General features: G+C 40.3%; 1 protein-coding gene across 1 annotated transcript in view; it reads left to right on the forward strand.

Annotated features, from left to right (window-relative positions):
• The first annotated feature begins 4,454 nt into the window (after positions 1 to 4,454).
• LOC133876512 (protein MICRORCHIDIA 6-like) overlaps positions 4,455 to 21,791 on the forward strand; it is a 52,121-nt gene continuing 34,784 nt past the window's right edge. The window contains exon 1 of the mRNA XM_062314800.1: positions 4,455 to 4,759. The gene's annotated coding sequence lies outside the window, so the exon portion shown is untranslated. The remainder of the gene's footprint in view (positions 4,760 to 21,791) is intronic.

Genomic DNA, 21,791 nt, shown 5'->3' on the forward strand with positions numbered 1-21,791 from the left:
CTTTAGAAATCCTAATACAAGTCAGGAACGGATTTCTAGGCAGCGGTGTCCGGACAGGTGATTACCGTGTCCAGACACAAAGCAGAAATAAAACTTTATGTAACTACGGTCCGGAAAGGGAAGCTATCTATCCAGTCACAATAAGAAAGTTTGTTCAGTAGAAGGGAAAATAGGAAATTTAGGAAAAATTTATTATGCAAAATATCTTCCAAATCATAATATGTCAATAGTCTCTTATTTCATTCTTGAACGGCATCTAGTAGTTGACCTTTTCTTTTCTTGATTAATATTCTGCAATAATCTCTTCACTCAGCTCTTTCCTTTTTTAATTAATATTCTGCAATAATCTCATCGCTTGGCTCTTTCCTTTATTGATAAATATTATGCAATAATCTCCTTACATAGTTTTTTCCTTTCTTGATAAAACTAAATAAGTTTTGACACCGAATTTGCCAACAGTAAAACATAACATTCTATGTGGTTGTTCATTTTGCTTTTTAAGCAGTATAGGAAACATGTTACAAGGAAACAAAATTCAACAGGGGTTTGCTTTCCAACAACAAGCTCGAACAAAAATACAGTACTTGAAAATAAAACAAATAAGAGTTGGGAAATTTGTCTTCAATATTTTGGGCAAAAAGTCAAGAACTGGGTCGTATGATGCGGTCTTTGAAGTTGGCCAAGAAGCTAGCCTACTTGATGTCTTTACAATAACAACCATAGGCAGCCATTAAAGGAGGAGGAGCATTGCACGTCGGTTTGGAATTGTCGAAGAGAAGAAACAAAACCCTTGAATAAAAAGGTCTCCACTTCAAGATATATGCACTAAACGACAGGGAGATAAAAGCCCAAGGAACTACGCAACAAAGCCACAAAAACAAGAACACAAAACCACAAGATAGCAGCTCCGGTGGAGAGGGGGGAAGATGTGAAGGTGTTGTGTCCCATGTGCGGGAAGAGCTACCCATTTCTCTTTCCACGGTTGGCACGTGGGATAGATTTGGGCAAATCCGAGCCAAATTTGGACAGATCTAGGCTAGATTCGGACATATCTGAGGTGGAGTGGCGAGGGCAACAAATTCAATGGAGATGACATAATGGCTAAGAGAGAAGATTGGATATGGAGGCAGGTCGAGCTTGAGCTGTTGATGTGGTAGAGAAACCAACAAACAACTAAAAGAGAAATATTGAGATGGGCGGAGAGAAAGGGCTAAAGACAAGAGTGGGGGGAAGGGAGGAGGGAGGGGAAAAGAACCATCGCTCTTCCCCTGGAGCACACACTGATGGCAGTGGAAGGCATTGATGTGGTTGTTTTGTGTACGGAAATATCAATAATAAAATTATCAATCGCAATAGTACGAATTCTTGTAGGACAGGGCTATATTGAGGGTGTCGAACCTCAATGACTGCGTATGTGTTATTATCAAGCTTTTCTAGATTAAATATAACTTAATTAAAAAGATGTTTGATTTGATTTTTGTTTTCTAAAATTAAATATATAAAAGTAAAAGACATAAATATAAAGAAAGTAGTGATGAGAGAAATAATAGGGAGTTGATTTCACCACTAACTGCAAAACAATGGCCAATCATAAATGAACAAGGAAAATTTATAAGTATAATCCATCTTCGGTTGGTACGGACCGTCCACCTAACTACTAAGATGCGATACGGCCCGTCTTCCTTAGGTATGGATTTGTTTCGTCTTTAATAGGATACACATAATTAATGGAATAGTATAACTCATCTTCGGTTGGTACGAAATGTCTACTTAAATTACACTAAACTAGGGTGTAGTACAATTTGTCTTCTATAGGTATGGCCTATTTAACTCTCTTGATCATATATCAATTAAAACCGTTGTACAACAATCATTCATATAATTACAAAAAATATGAAGGATAGAGTTCAATCAATATAAAAGACTTTCTAAGACAAGATAAGAAATTCATAATGATTGAATATAAATATTAAGATAAATTCTCACAGTTATACAACCATCATGCGTATAGAAAATTCGAAATTAAAATACATTTAAACAATTATTACTTGGAAAGGACTACATCAACACCCCATTACAAATTTAGCCGTTCATCGTGGTGCTGGAATGGCTTTCTGCCATGTTCTTATTTTCTTCTACTTGTCAAGCCTCCAAGAAGAATTTTCTGTTTAAAGCTCAGCACACATTCTCTTGAAGCTTATGAGTTTATTTATAGGGAGCAAACAAGCCCGAGAAGCCTTAGGAATTCCAGAAAAATCGTACTTGAGTCTTCTAATCAAATTAGGAAGCAATCCTAGTACAAATCGAAGTAGGATTCGTCCAAATTTGCGGTTATTTATTGCGGGGAGATTTTGGCATAGTAAATGTTCGAATTAGGAAAAACCTATTTCAGACCTATTTGTTTCATTTTTTATTAGCTTTCTAAAGCCATAAATTTAATTGCAATCCGAGATTTGAGCAGAAAGTTATGATCAAATCATTGAGAGGTGTGCATAATTCAGATTTGAATCCAATACGATTTTGACTCTTATTAGAGAATTTTTGATTTAATCATTTTCTTGATTTGATTAAACTTAACCACATCTTCTACGTTTTCTATTATGATTGGTTAAGCTTAACCATATCTTCTAGGTCTTATCAAAGTGTGCTTTAAGCTTAAAATCAATAGAATTAATTGCATGTTTATTTAAAACCTGAAAAAAAAAAATACAAAATCAAACAAATAGCAATGCTAATAAATTGACATATGCAAGTTAAAAGGCTTGAGTGTGCAACATTCAGCGCTTATCAGGCCTCACATGGAGGAGGAAAATCTAAGTGAGAGGTGAGACGTTCTCTCTCTAAAATAAAGAGAGAAGGTCGTTAAAAAAAAATAAAAATAAAGAGAGAAGCGGGCAACTTTCATGATTTTGTGGTTCATTTTGTTAATCCATGTACTTTGTAGCTTGGAATTATGATCTAATGACTAGTGTATTGGAGTTGTGAAGAGTTCTATGGATGCATTAAATGCCTTGTACTTATGACTGACTTGGCCTACATATCTCTTTTATTACGCATATGACAAGACTAAGGTTGAAAAACAAGAAATCATAAAAAAGAAGAGAAAAATCATAGGAATGAAACCAACAAAAAAAAAGCATGTGTGTTCTGCTCCATAAGTAGAAGTTACAACCTCGTGAGTATTGGTAGTAATAAAAAGTTGTTAGTATTATATAAAAAATTAAAAAAGTTAAGGGCTAGTTTGGCAACCCATTGTCATCTCCTTCTTAATTTTTTTTTTTACTTCTTTCAAAAATATCAAATAAAAAATATTCTAATTTTTTTACACTTTTTATATCACATCAATCATTTATTATTATTATTCAAATAAAAAAATTCACTACAAAATAAAATTTTTTCACTTTTCTATAAAACATTCCCAAATTTTATATCACATCAATTACTTTTTACTACACAACATACAAATACTCCACAACCCAATCACTTACCAAACAAGCCCTAAAATGTTTCGAAGTTAATATATTTTTTAGAGAAGCGAAAATAAGAGAATAAGAAGGAATGGGGTTGCCAAACGGAGACTATACCTTGATTTCCATTCAGGGAAAATGCAGGTGTAACAAGTGGAGGTATCAGAGTAGCAATTAGAAATGAGAAATGATTCTTACACTTATTTCTCACAACAGCCCCACAACAAGCTGATGTGGCTGGTAATATTTTATTATTTTTTTACAAAAAGAAAAGAAAACAAAACAAAAAAAATATTAAAATATTACCAGCCACATCAGCTTGTTGTGAGGTTATTGTGAGAAATGAGTGTAGGAATCATTTTTCATTAGAAATTTTTTCAACTGGCGGTTAAAGCTGCTTCAACATTTCAATAGAGATTTAATTTGAAAAATATGGTTGAGATTTGATGAGATTTAATTTGAAAAATATGGTTGAGATTTGATGAGATATATAGGGTTAAGATTCCATAATTCCTAGAATATTCTACATAATAAAGTTACTCATATCTCATTAAATTGTAGAGATTTTACAGATAAGCATTTATCATTTTATTATTTATAATATTTGATTTAAAAATAATAATTATTTTTTTAAAAAAATTATTGGATAAAATACGGTATAAATTTTTAATCAAAGTTCGTTGTACAAAATATCTTAAAAATTTTAGAGTGCACTAACAAAAATATCTAATTTCTTAATGGTTTTTATTTCTCTTTTAAATTCACGTATTGGGAAGCCTTTTCAACTCCAATTTCCCACACAACGTGTACTGTTGAGAGACATTTGATTTCACAGCTGTCCGAAATCAGTATACGGCTGTCATTTTCATTAAATGTGCCTTTTAATTCCAAATATAGATTACTTGTTCATAATCAGGCTCCTAGTTCACTCTTTTTACTCTTTTTGCACCTATATAAGTTGCCTAGGGTTTGTCCTTTATAAATTGCCTAAAGATTTTTGGCATGTCCTTAACACCCATTTCAAAAATAGAAAGAAAAAGAAGAAAAAAAAAAGAGGAAGTGGAGGAGGTGAAAGAGGAAGAGGAAGAGGAAGAGGAAGAGCAAGGGAGGAAGAGGAGAAGAAAGGTAGAAAAATCAAGAGATCTGAGCTGGTTTGAACATTTTGTGATAGTTTTGAAGATTTTGGGAAGATTTATATGCTTTCTAAGGCTTAAGTAGCTTTGATTTGAGTTGGGTGTGGAATCTGTTTACCATAAATAGGATTTGGTAACCTTGGGACCTGACTTGAAAAGGTAAAGCCCTGCATTTTCTTACTGTTCTCTAATTTTTTTCTCTGCTAGTGTGTTTTTTTGTATCTTCTTCACCAGCTTGTTTTCTCTGGGGCTTTCTCTCTGTCCAGTTCACTTGCTTTTGAGCGTCGTCTTTCTATTTCTGCTTTTTACTTTTGTTGCTTTGGATGTATCGGTGTCCAATTAAGCGATATGGCATGAAGCTGCATTGGGTGATAGTGGAAACTTAAGTTAACGCCATTTTGCTCACTGTCTGCTGATCTTAGCGACGCCATTGAAAGAAGTAATGGAAAGTGAAATAAATAAAGTTTCGATTGTTTCAAGAGAAAATATTTTATTTATTTTCTCTTTTTGGTCAAGACCCTTAAAAATATTTGGATTTGTGTTCATCAAAATTCTGAAAATAGATTCTACTTTTCAAGTGCTGAAAACTCTTTTCAAATATTAGTTATCCAAATGGATTTTTAGATATGCTTCACCACTATCATACTTTTTCAAAACAAACCATGGCTCTTTAAAAATGCAAGACGTTTTTCATAAAACACAACACAAAGCACTTTTTAAAAAAATAATGCTAAAAACTACATTTTTATTCCACAATTATCCTACAATGTTGACGTGTCAGTTTCAACTAACATTGGAATTAGTCATTGTTAAAAAAAAAACATAAATATTCGTGGTTGGTTGGGACTGCTGCATAAAAACATTGTAGGATAAAAATGTGATATATAATATTTCTCTTTAAAAAATAACTAATACATTTAGGGCTGTGCAGAACTTGCAAGACCCGACCCGACGAAACCGCACCAACCCGCCCCGCAAAAACATTTAACCCGCACATTATAACTGGTTTTCATTCCTAAATCCCGCAAACCGTGCGGTGCGGTGCAATTTGCGGGCCGGGATGTTAAAAAATACAGGGGACCCGACCCGCCCCGCCCGCCCCGCATCGCATGAAAAGAAAAGAAAAGAATAAAAATACCCTTAACCGGTTAACCACTTAACCCTAGCGTTCCCTTAACCCATCTTCATTTTTTCCTTTCTTTTCTTCTAGCGCCGCACTCCCCCTCTTCTCTTCATTTTTCATTTTTTCTTCCGGTAGTACTCCTTCCTCTGAATCGTCACGAACCTCTCAAGATCTCCGAGTCCATGGCGAGCATTGCGAACGTTGCGAGGTGGTCAAGGTTGCTGGAGGTCCACAGGTTCGCGAGGTGGTCAAGGTTTGAGTCAAACCGTCTCCTGCTTCCCTCAAATCTACTGCATTTCGCTTGAAAACAGTTGCTTATATTACTCTCACTCCCTCAGATCTACTTCAATTCAGTTCTTGTCAATCTTTGCTTTTTTCTTATTGCTCTCAGATCTGAAGATATTCAATCTCATTCTTGGTTTTCGTTGCTAATGGCAAACCCGCCCCGCCCCGCAAACCCGCGCCTCCCCGCCCTGCACGTCCCCTCCCCGCACATACCCGCACCACACGGGTATCACATATAAAATGAGGGTCACGGGTCCAATTTACACAACCTGCAGGAGTGTAGGGCAGGCCCAAAAAGGGCGAAAACCGCCCCGTGCCCACCCGTAAACACATTGACATTGAATTTTAGGTGTGGACTTTTGATGTTCATTTATTTTTTTGGTTACATGTAAAAAATAAAAAATTAGACGAATAGACTTTGGCATGGTGACCATTGATGCTCTTGAACTACAATGGTAGTTGCCACCTTGGTGGCTGCTAATATGTCTGGTGGACATTGCAGAGCCGTTGTACAGATCCATTAGGACTGTCTGGTGGCCCTGCATTGGCTGCTAGGACCATCTAGTGGCCTTGTGGTGGCTGCTAGGATTGTCTAGAAGCCTTGCGACCATCTGGCAGTCTTTTGTGGGCCCCATGGTCGTCTGGCGTGGTGGTCACTAATGGCTCTTGACCTATGATGCCAGTAGCCACCTTGGTGGCTGCTGATATGTTTGGTGGCCACTGTGGGGCCGTTGGACAGATCCATTAGGACTGTTTGGTGGCCTTGCACTGGCTACTAGGACCATCTGGCGGCCCTGTGGTGGCTGTTAGGATTGTCTAGAAGCCTTGAGCTGGCCATTAGGACCCTATGGCGGTCTTTTGTTGGTCCCATGGTCGTCTGGCAGCCCTGGACGCTGGCCGCATGACCATTTGGTGTCCTGACGTTTTCCATAGGACCATCTAGCACGACCACCACTGTAGAGTCTGACTAACGTTTTTTTAAATTATTATTATTATTATTATTTTGTGGAAACATTCTTTAGTTTTTGTTTTTCAATAACACTCAAAATTCTGTCAAACATATTTTTTTTTTGTTTGGACCCACATAAAACACTTTTTTTCAAATATGGCCTCTATCAAATCAATTATCAATTTTTACCTTTTCCATATAGAAGATCTGAATTTACAGCTTGTTTGCCTTTGCTTGAATAGAGCATAGGCTTATTTGCTTATATAGAAGAAGATTTACAAGTAGAATGAAATACAACTTCTCCATCATTGTAGCAGGAGATAGACGATGAAGATAGAGTTCAATTTAAACTTTTCTAGCTAACAAGAGATAATCGACTATGATCAGACTTATCTCTTAGTGTTTGAGTTTAAGTGTAAGTCTTGAAGATTAGGTTTACAAATTCTATCTTTATCCTTAGTTGAGTAGCCGTGAATCCTTGGGTGATTATCTTCAGTTGATGAGTCTCGAGTCTTTGAGTTGGAGTTAACCTTATCACTAAAACGCCCCTTCAAGCTAAACGAAGCTGGAGCCGGCGCTGGAGCTGCTGCCTCCGGTGACTTCGGTTGCTCCTCCGGCTCCGGCTAGATTGTTTGTGAGCTCTGGCTTTTCCGGTAGCTAGTGTGGTCATCAGCCTTCCGCCTTCACTCCTCCTCCCCTCTCAGGGGCTTCTGAGTTGGGGGAGAAGATTTGTTCTTCTCTCCCCTTGCTGCATAATTCCAAACTTTTTTAGCATTATTACCGGATGGCTAGAGAGCTTAGGGAAGGTCATTTTGTGAAGTGGAATGATGGGTTACTTTTAGATTCCCTGGAAGCCTCGAAGATGACTATCGGCTTTGCTGTTAATAAGGTTATGGTTGCAGAGCCTCTAGCGAAGAAGGTTGCAAAGTCTCCAGTGAAGTAGAGCGTACTTAGGAAGGGGTTTCTCAACCCTCACCCGGCTGTGTCAGGCTCTCCTGATTCGCCTCGGGAGGTCATTGATGTCGGGGTGGTAGGACCTTCCTCCCCTTTGAGTGGTTGCATTATTCCTTTATCCGTTGAGGGAGATGGATTCTCCCAATCTCGGGATTGGCCTGTCGGTTTTGATCAGAATGAGGAGTTTGTGGTTTGGGAGGAGGACGTTGATTTTTGGGATGGATTGCCCTTGGATTGGGCGTTGGATGGTGCTTTTTGAGGGAGGAGGTCTTGGCAATTGAGGATGCCATGGAAGAAGAATTTCAACGAGATAAGATGATAGCGCGCCAGAACTCCAAAAGCAAGACGGAGCTCCTGAAATTTGCAAAGCTCCATCAATTATGGCGATGTTAAAGCTTCCTCTAGGCGTAGGAAAGGCAAGGCTCACATGATGTAGGGTTGTGTGCCTTGGTGGGTTTTGTGGTTTGTATCTCTGGTCCTTGGGCTTTTTTCCTCGTGTTTTTGTTTAGGTTCTTTTGTGGATGTTTTTGTTTGGGTTCTTTTTGGGCGTCTTTTTTCGGCTTCTAGGGTTTAGGTTCTGTGGTTTTTGTTGGGTTTTTGCGAGTTAGTTTTGGATGCTTCTGTGTACTTAAGGGCCCCTTACGCTTTCTTTAATAAAATTTTGCTTACTTATCAAAAAAAGTAACGTTGAGCTTGCTCTTAAGTAGACTGAAGCTTGAGGATGAGAGTGATTTTGTGAAGATGTTTGCAAGTTGGTCTTTGTTGGAGATGAACTTGATGAAGAGGGACTTTTAACAACCATGTCGCGAACAAAATGAAAATCAATTTCTACATGTTTTGTTCGTGCATGAAGACTGGATTTGAAGATAAGTAAGTAGCTCCAATATTATCACACCATAGTGTTGGAGGCTGAGAGAACCGTATACCAATTTTTGAACATAGGGAGAGGAGCCATGATAATTCTGCAGTTATGTTTGCCAGGGCCTTGTACTCAGCTTCAGTGCTTGACCTAGCAACCGTTTGTTGTTTCCTGCAACTCAAAGAGATAAGGTTATCACCAAGAAAAATACAGTACCCACCTATGGAGCGACGATCGTCGGGACTTCCAGCCCAGTCAGCATTGGAGAAGGCTTGAATGCAATTTACAATGGATTTTTGAATACGAAGACCATGCTGAATTGTTTGCTTGAGATAGCGTAGAAGCCTTTTTACAGATTGCCAGTGGATATCAGTAGGTTTCTGCATAAATTGTGAAAGTTTGTTAACACAATAGGAGATGTCCGACCGAGTTATGCATAAGTATTGAAGAGCTCCAACTGTGCTTTTGTATAAGGTGGGATCCTCAAATAAGTCTCCTTCAAAGGCGGAGAGATGAGTAGAGGATGCCATATGTGAGTTTACTGGCTTTGCTTCAAGCATCTTGGTACGTTTGAGAATGTCCAAGATATATCTTTGTTGAGATAGTATGACGCCACGAGAGTGTGGCAAGACCTCAATTCCCAAAAAGAAATTAAAGGAGCCTATGTCTTTCACTGCAAAGTCACGGTGAAGAGCAGCAAGAAGATCACGAATAGCAGCATGATTAGAGCATGTAATAAGTATATCATCAACGTAAAATAGTACTAGCATGGTATAGCTAGCCATTCGAAGAATAAAGAGTGAGCTATCAGACCGAGAGATAATAAAACCAAGTTGGGTCAGGGTATTGCTTCTGGAATACCAAGCCCTAGGTGCTTGTTTCAAACTGTACAGAGCATTTTTCAGCTTGCAAGTATGAGACGGGTATTGAGGATGAGCAAACCAAGGTGGTTGTGCCATGTAAACGTCCTCAGATAAGTTTCCATGGAGGAATGCATTTTGAATGTCGATCTGATGGATAGGCCAGCTACTAAAAATTGCAAGTGAGAGAATTAAGCGGACCGTTGTGGTTTGATAAGCGGGTTGTAGGTCTCACCATAGTTAAGTCCTGGCTGTTGATGAAATCCCTTTTCTACGAGACGAGCCTTGTGACGATCAACGGACCCATTAGCTTTCTGTTTCAATAACATTCTGTGTGGAGGCTGGAGGAACAAGAGTCCAGGTTTGATTTTTTAGAAGTGCATCAAATTCCACATTCATGGCATGCCTCCAGTGTGGATCCTTCATGGTTGAAGTGTTACAGCTATGTTCCAAATCTTGTGTAGTCGATTCAACAAGAAGAGCACGGGGAATAGGATAACGGATTGTGCCATTTGTGAGTTGTCTCAGTTTAATAATATTGTTCTTGGCACGAGTTACCATTGGATGAGAAGAACTAGGTGGTTGCTGGATTTGTGGAGAACTAAGGGTTGATGCTTGAGATGTGGAAGGTGATAAGGGGCTTGTAGATGTGTTAGGAGGTGATACCTGTATGGCTGTTGTAGGTGTGCTAATATCAGGTAGGGGACTTGGAAGTTGCTGGCCGGATGCAGCTTGATGAGTTGAAGAGACCACGATCAGTGCTGGTGCTGTTGGAGGTCGAGTAACCAAAGTGTTAGAAATGCCATGTATTTGCAGAGGAATATGAGGCTGAACCGAGATTGTATTGGTCATAAGAGTGAGAGGAAAAACATTCTCATCAAAGACTACATCCCTTGAGATGTAGAAACGTTTTGTGAGCAGATTTATGCATTTATACCGTTTATGGTTAGGGCTGTACCCCAGAAATAAACATTGTAAGGAATGAGACTGAAGTTTATTCGAGTTGTATGGACGTAGATTGGGCCAACATGCGCATCCAAACGTACGTAAAAATTTGTAGTCAGGTTTGCATTTGAAAAGGACTTCGAAGGGTGAACGATTTTTAAGTAAGGGAGTGGGCATGCGATTTATTAAGTAGCAAGATGTGGAGAAGGCATCATCCCAATACTGAGAAGGTACGCTTGCATGGGATAGGATGGCAAGGCTCGTTTCGACAATATGGCTATGCTTGCGCTCAATCGCACCATTTTGTTGGTGCGTGTGAGGGCAAGATATGCGATGAGGGTGCCGAGGGACTACAATAATTTGTTGAGAGGACGATATTCACCTCCCCAATAAGACTGAATAGATTTAATTTTGCAATCAAAGAATCATTCAACGTAAACTTGAAATTTCATAAAAACACTAGTGACATCAGCTTTACGAGAAAGTGGATATAATCATGTGTAAAGACTAAAAGCATCTAGATATGAAACATAATACTTAGAACCATTGGAGGAATAAACAGGAGATGGACCCCATACATCCGTGTAAATGAGTTCTTTTTTTTTGATAAGTAAGAATTCATTAAAGAGCGCAGAGGGGCGCAACCCTAGTACACAGGGAGTATACAAAGGAGCCCCTAATTAGAGGACCGAAACGAACAAGAAAGTAAAAAATCAGCGTACGACATACTACCCATGCCATTCGCCGACACCCAAAAAAACAACATATTAAGCATATTTCTACAAAGAGCCCCAGCCTGAATCTCCACATCCTCAAAAAGCCTAGAATTTCTCTCCCGCCACAAGCCCCACAAAACACAAAGAAGAACCTGCTTCCAAACACGGTGAGCAGGACCACGACCCAGCAAAGTACCCCAAGCACTCAATAAGTCCAAGACGCTCCTAGGCATAACCCACTCCACCCCAAACAAACCATAAAAAAAACTCCAAACAACTCGAGCCACGTCACAATGGAGAAGAAGGTGATCAACGGATTCCCCATGCTTTTTACACATAACACACCACTCAACCACCATAATTCCACGCCTTCGTAAGTTGTCATGAGTTAAAATCTTCCCTAAAGCTGCTGTCCATACAAAGAACGCAACCCGCTTCGGAGTTTTAACACGCCATATACCCTTCCAAGGAAAAGAAGCCGTCTCGTGACAAACTAAAGCTTTATAGAAGGTCTTCACTTCAAAATTCCTCCTCTTGGAAAGAATCCACACCGCCCTATCAACCTCCCCATGCCGAACCCGAGTAGAGTATAACTGTTCGAAAAAGGACATCACCATCTCCAACTCCCAATCCTGAGCATTGCGTGTAAAGAGAACATTCCAATGAGCCACACCTCGAACCATAGACAAATTATCCACCACCCAAGCATCAGGAGAACGCGCAATGGTAAACAAAGTTGGAAAACAGAGCTTGAGAGGCCTGTCCCCACACCATAGATCATGCCAAAAGCGAATATGGGACCCATCACCCACCTCATAACGCAAAAACTTGGCAACATTATCCCACCCCTTACGAATAAACTTCCAAACACTGACACCATAAGGCCCTGTCACCGGTAAAGAACACCAACCTCCCCTCACACTCCCATACTTCACCTCAATAACCGATCTCCACAAAGCATCGCGTTCCTGAGAAAACCTCCAGATCCATTTCCCCAATGAGGCTTGATTGAAATTAATAACATTACGAACTCCTAGTCCACCAGCCTTAATTGGAAGACAAATACGATGCCAATTGACTAAATGAAATTTAGTCTCATCACCCATACCATTCCAGAGAAAATTCCTTTGAAGCTGCTCCAGCTTTTTAGCTACACTCACAGGAATAGGGAACAAAGATAAATAATAAGAAGGAATGCTAGAAAGAGTACTGTGAATCAATGTCATCCTACCTCCCTTGGATAAATAAAGTTTCTTCCAACTAGCCAACCTTCGTTCCACCTTCTCAATAACCCCATTCCAAATAGAAATAGATTTGAAAGACGCTCCCAACGGCATACCCAAATAGGTCATCGGCAAAGACCCAATTCTACACCCCAGAATATGTGCCAAAGACTCCACATCTTCCACCTCGCCAATAGGGACCAATTCGGATTTGGCAATAGGGACCAATTCCAACTAGCCAACCTTCGTTCCATCTTCCACCTCCCTTGGATATGAGTTCTAAGGGGCACTTGGCGTGAGACTGTTGAAGTTCTGATTATTTGGCTTTTCAAGCTTGCTAATCTAGTGAGCGTCTATTCAGTATATATAGATATTACACAGAATACAAGATAAGTCATTTGTTCTAGCTTTCTAATCTAACACTAACTCTTAGAGAACCTGATTACAAGTATCCTATTCTAATACAGAAACTGTAATCAGCAAACTAAATACAAGTAAAACTCTTCTACTTAATCTTATCCTTATCAACCGGTTTTGATCAACAGGGAGTCTTCTCACCACGCTCACTAGGAGTCTTAGTAGTTTGAGAACCACTGGGAGTGTGCTGTGCGTTAATACCTTCCCTCAAGTTTAATGGGAGTGATCGGATGTTGAGCTTGTAGGATGGATGAAACCGTTTTGAAACAAGCGGTTTAGTAAGCACATCCGCAAGCTGATCAACACTTGGAACAAAGAGAATCTCCAAGTCTTTGGAAGCAACTATTTCTCGGACAAAGTGGAAATCAATGGCCACATGTTTGGTGCGAGAATGAAATATTAGATTGACAGACAAGTAAGTTGCACCAATGTTGTCACACCAAAGTTTTGGTGGAGTAGGAAGTGGAATGCCAGGTTCTTGGAGAAGAGAGCATATCCAGATTAATTCAGCAGGCGTGATAGCAACGGACTTATATTCAGCTTCTGTTGAAGACCTAGAAACAGTTGGCTGCTTGCGAGAACTCCAAGAAATCAAGTTAGAACTAAGGAAAACACAAAATGCACCGGTGGAACGGCGGTCATCAGGGCATCCTGCCCAATCAGCATCCGAATAGGCTTGAAGAGAACGTGATGAAGTCTTGTGCAGTAACAAGCCATGAGTGATTGTATGCTTAAGGTATCTAAGAATTCGCTTGACAGCTTGTCAATGGAGCTTGGTTGAATGATGCATAAATTGACAAACCTGATTAATAGCAAACGCCAAATTTGGACAAGTAAGCGGCAAGTACTGAAGAGAACCAACCGTACTGCAATATAAAGTGGGCTCGTCCATAGGATCTCCTGTAAATGCTGATAAGGCCGAAGAGGAAGACATTGGAGAGGCTACTGGTTTGGCTTCGGTCATATTTGTTTTAGTGAGCAAGTCCCGAATATACCGTTGCTGTGAAAGTAAGAGACCATCCTTCACAGGTACCACTTCAACTCCAAGAAAACAGTGCAAAGTACCCAAGTCTTTCTGTTGGTTTTGTTGGTTGTTGCGGGTTAGCTTTGGGTGTTTCTGGCGTATACTTCTTGTGTACCTAGGGGCCTCTTTATGCTTTTTTAATAAATTTCTTCATACTTTAAAAAAAAAAAAGTACCCAAGTCTTTAACGGCAAAGTTGATGCTTAATAGCTGTAAAAGGTCATCAATGGCAGTAGGGACTGATGAAACAATAATAATATCATCAACATAAATAAGCAAATACATAGTGACTGCTGCTGTGCAGTAAATAAACAAAGAGGAATCTGCTTTGGAGCCAAGAAAACCAAGTTGAAGCCCACTGAGACGAGCAAACTAGGCTCGTGGTGCTTGTTTCAGGCCGTAAAGGGCCTTTTGTAACTTGCATTCATGATGGGGATAAGATGGATGAGTGAAACTCGGGGGTTGCTCCATATAGACATCTTCGAACAAGAGGCCATGCAGAAACGCATTTTCTATGTCTATTTGTTTCATAGTCCATCTTGCAGAGTAAGCAAGCGACAAAACAATACGAATAGTAGTTGGTTTTACCACAAGGCTAAAAGTCTCACCATAATCAATACTGGCATGTTGGTGAAAGCCGCCCTTAGCAACTAACCTTGCCTTGTGACGTTCTATAGAGCCATCAACCTTTCTCTTTAGTTTAAAAACCCATTTGCAGCCAACAACACTCTTGGCTACCGACGAAGGAACAAGAGTCCAAGTTTTATTCTTTAGCAAAGCATTAAACTCAACCTGCATGGCATTTCGCCATCACTAATCTTTACTGCATTGGAGAAGCAAGTAGGTTCGATAAGGGCAGCTTTAGAAAATAAGGCTCGAGGTAGAGGATATCTAACAGTACTGTCAGTGAGCTGCCTGATTGTGCAAACATTATTCTGAGATCGGGTCCGCATAGGATGGATACGAGTAGGTGTCTGTGCTTGAGACACATCCGGTTTTGCAGGAGAGGAAGAAGAACTAAGAGAAGGAGGAGGAAGGCTGGAATTAGTAGGTAATATGGAAGGAGTAGAGGGAGGAAAGGTAATTGGAGGAGAAGATTCTATACTACGTGGAATAGATAAGGGAAGAGAAACGAAGACAATGCTGGAAGAGGGAGGATTTGGTGAGGAGGGAGCTGGCTGAGAAGTATTGTAAGAAAAAGGAAATACTTCTTCATGAAAAATAACATCCCTAGAGATAAAAATGTGACCAATTTTGGGATGGTAGCACTTATAGCCTTTATGGTGTGTGCTATAGCCTAAGAAGACACAAGGTTGAATCAATTTACTTATCAAAAAAAAAAAAAAAAAAAGACACAAGGTTTGGACCGAAGGGAGAATTTTTGAGAATTGTAAGGTCTGAGATTTGGAAAAGAAGCACAGCCAAATACCTTGAGAAATTTATAATCTGGAACTTGAGAAAAAAGTTTTTCAAAGGGAGGAATATTTTTGAACAAAGGAGTTGGTAGTTTATTTATCAAATAATAGGAGGTTAAACAAGCATCATCCCAGAATTTCTTGGGAAGAGAATTGTCGGCTAGGAGAGTCAAAGTTGTATTAATGATATGTTGATGTTTCCTCTCAACACATCCTTATTGTTGATGAGTGTGAGGACATGATACACGATGAAGAATGCCAACAAATTGAAAATATTTGTTGAGGTTGCGATATTTGCTATTAAAGCACAACCCACTCCTAACTCTATTCAAACTAATAAGAGTCCTAGTGAGTGTGTTAAGGAGAAACCCGGTTGATCACAACTACCAGTGACAACCGGTTCCTAAAGAGATGGAGTCCTACTTGTATTTACTAAAAGAGTTTGAACTGTATTTTGTTTACTTTAGGCTGCTGATCACATTTTTTGTATTTAGATTAGGTTTATCTCTAAGAGATAGTATTAGACTAGGAAGCAAGTACTTTGATGTTATCTTGTATCATGTATAAACTCTATATAAATCAATAGATGCTCACGAGATGAGTAAGCTTGAAAAGCCAAATATTATTTGTTTCTACATGGTATCAGAGCCAGCCATAGACTAGCGTCTTTTTTTTTTTTTCCCTTCATCATGTCCGATTCTACAACTTCTTCAGGAGAAACAACTTTCCCCTTTGTTCCACCCGTATCTAATGTTGTTTTTACTATCCCCAACATGAACCACACCCTACAAATCAAACTCTCCAATGCAAACTTTCCCAGTTGGAGAACTCAGATCATGGCTTTTGTTAAAGCCCAAGATTCATATGGCTTCCTGGATGGTTCTACTCAGCCTCCAGCCCAGATAATCTCAAATCCGAGCACCACTCAAGGTGCTCCTGCCACCATAGCAAATCCAGAATTTCTAGCTTGGTGCCAACGTGATTAGATGCTCCTCAGTGTGTTAATCTCCACACTCTCCGAACCCCTTGTGGTTCATGTAGCCGGCTGTGCTACCGCTCACCAACTTTGGACTACCTTGGTGTCCATGTTTGCTTCCCAAGCACGATCCCGGGTCCTACAGATTCATTATCAACTTGCTACTTCCAAGAAGGGTAGCGCATTGATCACGGAATATTTTCAATCATTCAAGGCTCTTTGTGACAACCTTGCTGCTGCCGGCCAACATCTCAACGATTTTGAGCGCACCTCTTATTTTTTGGCTGGTCTCGGATCTGATTACGATCTGTTTGTTACCTCCATCACTTCTCGTCTGGATCCTTTATCACTAGATGAAATCTATGGACACCTTCTTGCTCATGAGATGCGGATTGAACATCATCTCACACCCGTGGAGCCTGTCTCGCCTGTTGCTAATTTTTCATCCTGAGGTGCACCATCACGAGGTCGGGGCTATCGCGGTCATGGCCGCAACACCAACAACTATCGAGGTCGGGGATCTGCCTCTCCTGGCCGTGGCAGAGGTACATATTTCTCATCTAATTCAGCACAGTCTTCACGTCCCATCTGTCAGCTTTGTGGGAAAATCGGGCACATTGCCCCCAGGTGCTATTAGCGCCCCGATCCAGCTCTTGCTGGACCACCAGCTGCTCCATATCAGCCTGCTCAAACCTATTATTCTTCTCCTAATCTTCCTCCAGAAGAAAATTGGTACCCGGATACTGGTGCAACCCACCACCTCACTAACAACCTGCAGAACCTGAATATTTCCTCTGAAGAATACTCTGGGCAAGATCAAATCCGCATAGGTAATGGTACAGGTTTGTCTATATCTCACTCCGGTTCTGCCACTCTTTCCCTTACTCGTCGTAAATTTCTTCTAAACCAATTACTTCATGTTCCTCAAATCTGCAAAAATCTTCTCTCTGTCCGTCTGTTTGCTTTTGACAATGATGTATTCTTTGAGTTTCACTCTTCTTTTTATCATTAAGGATTGCAAGACCAAACTGCCAGTTCATCACGGCCCACTTAAGGATGGTCTTTATCACCTCTTCCCTCCGCCAGTGCCTTCATCAACATCACAAGCACTCGTTGGTGAGAGGACTTCTTCGCAGAGTTGGCACCAACGTTTGGGTCATCCAGCCCTTCAGACTGTCAACTTTGTCCTATCCAAATTTCAGCTTCCTGTTTTGTCAAATAAGGACCGGCTCCCTGCAGTGTCTGTCCTCAGGCAAAGGGTCACCAATTGCCCTTTTCAGCTTCACAAACTTCTATTTGTAATTCATTAGATTTAATTTACTCCGATGTTTGGGGTCCTTCCCCCACTATTTCAATAAATGGCAATCGTTTTTATGTCTCTTTTGTGAATGCTTTTAGTCGTTTTACTTGGATTTATCCTATTCAATCCAAATCGAATGTCATGCAAGTTTTTCTCCATTTTCAATCCATGGTTGAACGTCTCCTCAATGCTAAGATAAAATCTGTTCAAACTGATTGGGGGGGCGATTACCGCAACCTTCACAAATATTTTCAATCCGTTGGCATTCTCCATGAGTTTCCTGCCCTCACACTCACCAACAACAAGGTTGTGTGGAAAGGAAGCATCGACATCTTATTGATACCACCTTAGCTTTACTAGCCGCAAGCTCCCTTCCAAAGAAATTTTGGGATGAAGCTTGTTTAACTTCCTGCTACTTAATAAACCGATTGCCAACTCCCTTACTCAAAAATCTTTCTCCCTTTGAAAAACATTTTTCTCAAGTTTCGGATTATAAGTTTCTCAAGGTCTTTGGCTGCGCTTGTTTTCCAAATCTTCGTGCGTATAACTCTCACAAATTCTCCCTTCGTTCCAAACCTTGTGTCTTCTTAGGCTATAGCACTCTTCATAAGGGCTATAAATGTTATCATAGTAAAACTGGCTGTATCTATGTATCTAGAGATGTCATCTTTCATGAAGATGTCTTTCCCTTCTCAAACACAACATCTTCTGCAAATCCGGCTCCTCCCTCTTCCATTCCTTCTTCTGTTTCCTTACCCTTATCCATCCCCCATTCATTGGCCATTTCAACTCCACCTACCGAGATTATTCCCACCTTAACTTCTTCACCTACTCGTGCCAGTCCTCCTAGCACTTCTATTTCTTCTTTTTCATCTCCTGCAAAACCGGATGTGGCTCCTGATCAGCAACCAACCCGTATACATCCTATGCGGACTCGATCTCAAAATAATGTCAGCACAATCAGGAAGCTCACTGATGGAACAGTGCGCTATCCTCTACCTCGGGCATTGCTCTCTGAAGCTGCTATTACAGAACCTACATGCTTCACCAATGCTGTCAAGGTTAGTGAATGGCGTACTGCCATGCAAACTGAATTTAATGCCTTGATGAAAAACAGCACTTGGACTCTTGTTCCAGCTTCGGTTGCTAAAAATGTGGTTGGCTGCAAATGGGTTTTTAAACTCAAAAGAAAGGCTGATGGGTCTATCGATCGTCACAAGGCCCGACTAGTTGCTAAGGGTTTTCACCAACATGTTGGAATTGATTATGGTGAGACTTTCAGCCCTATGGTAAAGCCAACTACTATACGTACTGTTCTATCACATGCTTACTCGGCTGGGTGGTCTATGAAACAAATAGACATCCAAAATGCTTTTCTGCATGGTTTATTGTCCGAGGATGTCTATATGGAGCAACCTCTGGGTTTTATTCATCCTTCTTACCCTCATCATATATGCAAGTTGAAGAAGGTACTATATGGACTAAAGCAGGCACCCCGGGCATGGTTTGCTCAACTTAGTGGGAAACTGATTGAACTCGGGTTTATTGGCTCCAAAGCCGATTCCTCTTTGTTTCTTTATCATACAGCAGCTGTCACTGTGTTCCTACTGATTTATGTTGATGATATTATTATTGTCTCTTCTATTCCCACTGCCATTGATGAACTCTTACAGCTTTTGGGTAGTGATTTTGCTGTTAAAGATCTCGGCTCATTACACTATTTCCTTGGCATTGAAGTTATACCAGTTGAGGATGGTCTCTTACTCTCTCAGCTGAGCTACATTCGAGATTTACTTTCCAAAACCAACATGACCGAAGCAAAACCAGTCTCATCTCCCATGGCATCCTCTTTGACATTATCTGCTTACACAGGTGATACTATGGAAGACCCCACATTATATCGAAGTGTTGTTGGTTCACTTCAGTACTTATCTCTTACACGCCCAGTCTTGGCGTTTGCTGTAAGTCGTGTATGCCAGTTTATGCATCGTCCAACCGCGCTCCATTGGCAAGCTGTTAAGCGTATTCTTTGGTATCTCAAGCATACCATCTCTCATGGTTTACTTTTGCACAAGACTTCATCTAATTCTCTACACGCCTACTCGGATGCTGACTGGGCCGGATGCTCTGATGATCGACGTTCCACCGGTGCCTATTGTGTGTATCTTGGTTCTAACTTAATTTCTTGGAGCTCTCGTAAGCAGCCTACTGTCTCCAGGTCTTCAACAGAGGCTGAGTATAAGTCTGTTGCTAACACGGCTGCAGAGTTGCTCTGGATTCGGTCTCTTCTTAAAGAACTTCGTCTTACATTGTCTGGTCCAGTGAAGATATGGTGTGACAATATTGGAGCAACTTACTTATCGGTCAATCCTGTTTTTCATGCTCGCACCAAGCATGTAGCTATTGATTTCTATTTTGTTCGAGAGTTGGTTGCATCCAAGGACCTAGAGATTCTATTTGTTCCAAGTGCTGATCAGATTGCAGATGTGCTAACTAAACCGCTTGCTTCTAAAAGATTTCAATGTTTGTCTTACAAGCTCAACGTCTGCTCACTCCCGTTGCACTTGCGGGAGGATATTAAAGCACAACCCACTCCTAAATCTATTCAAACTAATAAGAGTCCTAGTGAGTGTGTTAAGGAGAAACCCGGTTAATCACAACTACCAGTGACAACCGGTTCCTAAAGAGATGGAGTCCTACTTGTATTTACTAGAAGAGTTTGAACTGTATTTTGTTTACTTTAGGCTGTTGATCACAGTTTTTGTATTTAGATTAGGTTTATCTCTAAGAGATAGTATTAGACTAGGAAGCAAGTACTTTGATGTTATCTTGTATCATGTATAAACTCTATATAAATCAATAGATGCTCACGAGATGAGTAAGCTTGAAAAGCCAAATATTATTTGTTTCTACATTCGCCACCCCAATTAGTCTGGATAGACTTAATTTTGGCACTAAGGAGACGTTCAACCATTAATTGAAACTTGAGAAAAACAGGCATAACATGAGATTTAGATTGAATAGGATAAACCCAAGTAAATCTACTAAAAGCATCCACAAAAGAGACATAATAACGATTTTCATTTATTGAAAGAATTGGGGAAGGACCCCAAACATTCGAATAAAGAAAGTCTAAAGGATTACAAATAGTAGTAGTAGAAATTGAAAAGGGCAATTGATGACCCTTGGCCTGAGGACAAGCATTGTAGGGTGATGATGCCTTATTGGAAGAAATTGGAAGCTGAAATTTTGAAAGGACAAGGTTGACAATCTGAAGGGCTGGATGTCCCAAGCGTTTGTGACAACGATGTGATGTAGTCTTCTCACCAACGAGTGCTTGAGATGGAGATGAAGGCACTTGCGGAGGAAAGAGGTGATAGAGGCCATTATTAAGTTGGCTGTGATGAATTGGGATCCCGGTTTTGCAATCCTTGATGACAAAATGAGAAGAGTGAAATTCAAAGTAAACGACATTATCAAGAGCAAATTGGCGAATGGAAAGAAGGTTTTTGCATATGTTAGGAATATGAAGTAATTGCTTGAGGAGAAATTTACGACGAGAGAGAGATAGAGTAGCAAAACCAGAGTGAGAAATTGACAAACCTATACTGTTTCCTATGTGGATCTGGTCTTGGCCAGTGTATTCTTCAGAAGAGATGTTTAGATTCTACAAATTATTGGTAAGGTAATGAGTTGCACCGGTATCCGAGTACCAATTTTCTTCCGAAGGAATTGTAGGTGAGGAGTAATAAGCTTGAGTAGGCTGATATGGTGAAGAAGGCGGTGTAGCTAGAGCAGGATCTGGACGTTGATAACATCTGGGAGTAGTGTGCCCAATTTTGCCATAGAGTTGGCAGATGGGCCTTGAAGGTGTAGCTGAATCAGGTTGGGAGTAATTGCCTCTGCCACGGCCAATGGAGAAGGATCCTCTGCCTCGATAGTTGCGGCCACGACCACGATAACCTCGACCCCGTGACATTGGAGCTCGGGTAGAAAGATGAGCCGTTGGCAGGGAAGGCTTAGTGGGAGAAAGATTATGTTCAATCCGCATCTCATGGGTGAGAAGATGACTATAGATTTCATTTGCAGATAGAGGATCCAGCTGAGTAGTGATTGAGGTAACAAACAGATCATAATCGGATTCGA

This window comes from Alnus glutinosa, chromosome 8 (genome assembly GCF_958979055.1).
Source record: "Alnus glutinosa chromosome 8, dhAlnGlut1.1, whole genome shotgun sequence".
Classification (NCBI taxonomy): Eukaryota; Viridiplantae; Streptophyta; class Magnoliopsida; order Fagales; family Betulaceae; genus Alnus; species Alnus glutinosa.